This window comes from Rhinopithecus bieti, unplaced genomic scaffold (assembly GCF_001698545.2).
Source record: "Rhinopithecus bieti isolate Rb0 unplaced genomic scaffold, ASM169854v2 scaffold_28547, whole genome shotgun sequence".
Lineage (NCBI taxonomy): Eukaryota > Metazoa > Chordata > Mammalia > Primates > Cercopithecidae > Rhinopithecus > Rhinopithecus bieti.
The window spans coordinates 3,283,519-3,289,196 of NW_016813480.1; the positions used below are offsets into that span (position 1 = coordinate 3,283,519).

The 5,678-nt window shown below is 38.9% G+C and overlaps 1 pseudogene; it reads right to left on the minus strand.

The window, feature by feature from the left end:
• Nucleotides 1-502: 502 nt before the first annotated feature.
• LOC108512940 (40S ribosomal protein S3a pseudogene) lies at nucleotides 503-1,280 on the minus strand (annotated as a pseudogene).
• Between the last annotated feature and the right edge of the window lie 4,398 nt (nucleotides 1,281-5,678).

The window sequence follows — 5,678 nt, forward strand, 5'->3', positions numbered from 1 at the left end:
AATATTGTAAAGGAAATTCTATCCAGTGCAATAAGACAGGAGGAAAGAAAAGAAGGGGGGAAAGGAGGAGAAAGTATCTAGATTGGAAAAGAGGTAAAATTGTCTTGCTAAGTCAATTTCATGATTACACATTTTATGATCCTATACATACAAAAGTCTAAGGAATCCACAATAAAACTACTAGAATTAAAAGACAAATTCAACAAAGTCACATGACACAAATTAATATAAAGAAATCAACTGCAGTGACTATAAAGAGGAAACCTAAGAGAGTTCCTCTGTACTGATGGAACAGTTCTGTAACTTGATGTGGTAGTGATTACATGAACCTATACACATGATTAAATTGCACAGAACACACAACTGAGTGCATGTATAAACTAGTGAAATCTGAATAAGGTCTACAGATTGTGCCAATGTCAATTTCCCGTTTTTGATTTTTTTTTTTTTCACAACTAGGACTCTTTACTTGCCATTACTATAGGTCTGAACTTTAAACAGATTATTGGACTGGTGGTCCATATCCATCAGCTCATTCAACTTTAGCACCTGTCTTGCTCCCAGTGGCTTTTCCAGAACTCCTGCCTTCACCGTGAAGCTCCTTGAGTTTTCCCAATTCAAACTTGGGCTTCTTCAGTATTTTTACTTTTCCAATGAAGACATCATGGAGAGGATAGATTGGCAAGCCTTTTCTACGTCTTTTCCAATGCTGTCTGGAATCAATTTATTGACCACTTCTTTCAAGTCCTTTTTCTGCACCTCCCAGGTCTTGACTTCCATCATTTTCTTCCGGATTTGGCAGACCTGTTGGTGCTGAGCATAAGAGGTCTTCCATATCTGATTGTTACATTTTTTAGGAAAACCAACATAGAACGGACAAAGCAAGTAACCATTGGTAGTCCTGACATCAACACGAGCTTCGGTCATTGTCTGCCATTTTTTGACCATGGAACACATTTTGTCATGGGTAAGATCCATGCCATGGAAGTTAGGAAGTTTCTGCCCTGAACATCTTCAGTAATCAGCTTGAATTTTCTAAATGCAATCTCATCATTCTGCAAATCAGGAAAACTCACTTCAAACACACAACCCTTGAGGCCATCAGATGCAATTTTGGTTCCTTGGGTCCTGCTGACTAGCGTCTTCCCAATATTCCTTATATTGAACATAGCAGGTGCTTTCACATCATACCAATCTTTCTTAGAAAATGCATCAACCACTTTCTTCTTGGCTCCCTTTCTGCCTCCTTTCATAAGGCGCTTGTTCTTGCCAACCACCATGGTGCTGCTCAGAGAGCCAAAAGGGCGGTTTTGATATTATACTTTAGTTAGTTATGTAGGATGTTACCACTGGAGGAAGCTGGGTAAAGAATACATAGAATCTCTGTGCACTATTTTTGCGTTTCCGATAAGTCTATTATTGTTCCACAATAAAGTTATTTTTAAAGTTAACTGTATTTCTACATACTAGCAACAAACTATGAAAAACGAATATGATCTTCAGATGACACTTTTCTGAAAACTTGGGAACCACTGACTTAGACCTCTTTCGAGATAGTAAGTACATAAGTTACATAAGCACATGATGTACCACAATCCAAACTATTATCTCAGTGAAGTTTCCAAACATTACAGTCTCCTGGTTATCATTTAAAATTTTCAAAGCCCATGTGCCACTTCAGACCATCGCAATTTCTGAGACTAGGTCAAAGGCATCAGCACTTCTGAAATTCCCCACGTAAACCACTACTGTATGGGGCAACAATTCTCAAATTTATGTTTCAGGACCTCTTACAGTTCAAGACCCCAAGAGTAAAAATAGAAAAGGAAAAAAAGAAAAGAAAGTAATGAAACAGGAGTGACTTGAACCCAGGAAAGAAACAAAAGAAAAAGTCATAGTACAGAGGGAATTAAGATGTCCAAGGGAGAATAATAGATTCAGATGAAAATTTTTAAAAGGGCATTGAGGAAAAGTACTAAAACAACCATAAGAAAGTGAAATTTAAAAAGAAGTATGAAGGGTCAAAGTTGAAGTGAATAAAACAGAAATTAGGCAAAGAAGGTCAAATATTCATATAATTAGAAATACATATACCTCCAAGATACATATACATCAAACTCTGGAAGAAGATATTCAAAACACTAAAACAGAATATTTAAAATAATACTCCAAGAAAACTTCCTGAAAATAAAAGACCTGAATCTACACATTTTAAGAGCCAACTGGTGAAAAGTGACCAAGAACAAACTACCCCAAAAATGTAACCTAGTAAACTATTAGACTTTAAGCATATGAAAGATATCTTTGAGGCCTCCATGATAAAAGATATCAGAGAATGATATCAGAGAATGAATCAGCCTGGCATCAGACTTAGCAAAGCAACATACAAAGCAAGACTAGCAGAAAATCATTCTCGAGAAGCCTAAGGGTGAGAACCTGTCTCAAATAAATAAATACTAAAAATAAGAAAAGAAGCTAAATAAAAAGGATTGTATATCAAGCCAATCTGTCCTTCAACTAATGAGGCTAATAAAAAAAAACTCTGAACAAGCAAGAACTCACAAAATACTTACACATGTATCTTTCCTGAGGGTTCTAATCCCTTTCTCAACCCAGATTCATTATCCGGACCACAGGCGCAGAAAATGATCTGACTATGTTCTCAATTCCGCCAAGAACGGTATACAATTAATACAATTCTAGATGCAAAGGAGAGACACTGATCCATTACATTCAATGGAACATCCAGGCTTGAGCTCCATCTAAACAAGGGATGACTAAAGAAACGTTAAGCAAAAGGACTGGTCACAAAGTGAGCATTTTATGTATTTAATTGTAGAACAAATAATAAAACAAGGCAGAAAACGATAAACTGTGTATGTCCTGAAAAAATTTGAAAATGCAACTGAAATAATGGGAGGAAAGGGAAGAGGAAAAAGGAAAGAAAAAAAGTCATAAAATCATAGGTGATCGTATGGGAACAGATGTGAAGCAAAAGATGCCTTTTAAAAGTAGCATACAAGATGGTAAAAAGATAGGTTAAAAATAAGGGGTTAAGGTACTACAAAAGGTACTAATTCAATGGTACTATTAGAAGAAAACTTAGTCCCACCTTCCTGATACCAAAAGAATTTTTAAAATTAAGAAAAACACATGAAATAATAAATGAATACACCAAAATATAGACAGTAATTTAACACAATGACAGAACTGAGAACAAACGTAACAGTTACAACAATTAACATGAATGAGTTTAACTTGCTTATTAAAAGAAAGATATTTTCAAATTTGCTTAGAAAGCAAAGACTATGCTGTATATAAGAGATACTTAAAATACAGTGATTCAAAAAGGCTAAAATAAACGAACAAAATTACCAGGTAAATAAAATAATCAGACAAAAAAAAAAAAAAACAGACAAAAGTTATCTGAACAGACCTAACTACTTTTAAATACTAAAAGTTAATTTCACAATGCAGAATACATTATTCATCTCTATAAACTAAATAACAAATTATGGCTGATCCGAGAGTAAATAAATAAAAACACACCATAAATAAAACACAGTACTTGATAAAAGGAGAGCATAGGAAAAAAAAGATATAAATGATTTCAACAATATAACCAACAAAGTAGTTTTTCCGTATATATAGAGAGACAGCACTACACTCTGGTAACAAAGAACATAGCTTCTTGAACATTCACAGAAAGTTATACATTAAGGCACAAAGAAATCACTACTATATTCATAAAACGGAAATATCACAAAACGTATCCTCTGATCACAGTGCAAAAACAAAACTAGAGGACCTTTTCAAGATGGCCGAATAGGAACAGCTCCAGCCTCCAGCTCCCAGTGGGAACGACACAGAAGACGGGTGATCTCTGCTTTTCCAACTGAGGTACTGGATTCATCTCACTGGGGTGTTTCAGACAGTGGGTGCAGGACAGTGCGTGCAGCCCACCGCATGAAAGCCGAAGGGGGGCGAGGCATCACCTCACCCAGGAAGCGCAAGGGGGAAGGGAATTCCCTTTCCTAGCCAAGGGAAACCGTGACACACAACACCTGGAAAATCGGGTCACTCCCACCCGAATACTGCACTTTACCAAGGGTCTTAGTAAATGGCACACCAGGAGATTATATCCCATGCCTGGCTCACAGGGTCCCACGCCCATGGAGCCTCCCTCATTGCTAGTACAGCAGTTTGAGATGGAACTGTAAGGCTGCAGCAAGGCTGGGGGAGGGGCGCCCGCCATTGCTGAGGCTTGAGTAGGTAAACAAAGCAGCGGGAAGCTGGAACTGAGTGGAGCCCACCACAGCTCAAGGAAGCCTGCCTGCCTCTGTAGACTCCACCTCTGAGGACAGGGCATAGCCAAACAAAAGGCAACAGAAACCTCTGCAGATTTAAATGTCCCTGTCTAACAGCTTTGAAGAGAGCAGTGGTTCTCCCAGCACAGAATTTGAGATCTGAGAACGGACAGACTGCCTGCTCAAGTGAGTCCCTGACCCTCGAGTAGCCTAACTGGGAGACACCCCTCACTAGGGGCAGACTCACACCTCACACCTCACACCTCTGAGACGAAGCTTCCAGAGGAACGATAAGGCAGCAACATTTGCTGTTCAGTAATATTCACTCTTCTGCAGCTTCCGCTGCTGATACCCAGGCAAACAGGGTCTGGAGTGGACCTCGAGCAAACTCCAACAGACCTGCAGCGGAGGGTCCTGACTGTTAGGAGGAAAACTAACAAACAGAAAGGACATCCACACCAAAACCCCATCTGTACATCACCATGATCAAAGACCAAAGGTAGATAAAACCACAAAGATGGGGAAAAGCAGTGCAGAAAAGCTGAAAATCTAAAATCAGAGCACCTCTCCCCCTCCAAAGAACGCAGCTCTTCACCAGCAACAGAACAAAGCTGGACGGAGAATGATGAGTTGAGACAAGAAGGTTTCAGACGATCAAACTTCTCCGAGCTGAAGGAGGAAGTTCGAACCCACTGCAAAGAAGCGAAAAACCTTGAAAAAAGATTTGACGAATGGCTAACTAGAATAACCAATGTAGAGAAGTCCTTAAATGACCTGACAGAGCTGAAAACCATGACACGCAAACTACATGACAAATGCACAAGCTTCAGTAACCAATTCGATCAACTGGAAGAAAGGGTATCAGTGATTGAAGATCAAATGAATGAAATGAAGCGAGAAGTTTAGAGAAAAAAAAAGAGTAAAAAGAAATGAACAAAGCCTCCAAGAAATATGGGACTATGTGAAAAGACCCATATACATCTGACTGGTGTATCGGAAAGTGATGGGGAGAATGGAATCAAGTTGGAAAATACTCTGCAGGATATTATCCAGGAGAATTTCCCCAACCTAGCAAGGCAGGCCAGCATCCAAATTCAGGAAATATAGAGAATGCCACAAAGATACTCCTCGAGAAGAGCAACTCCAAGACACATAATTGTCAGATTCACCAAAGTTGAAATGAAGGAAAAAATGTTAAGGGCAGCCAGAGAGAAAGGTCGAGTTACCCACAAAGGGAAGCCCATCAGACTAACAGCGGATCTCTCAACAGAAACTCTACAGGCCAGAAGAGAGTGGGGGCCAATATTCAACATTCTTAAAGAAAAGAATTTTCAACCCAGAATTTCATATCCAGCTAAACTAAGTTTCATA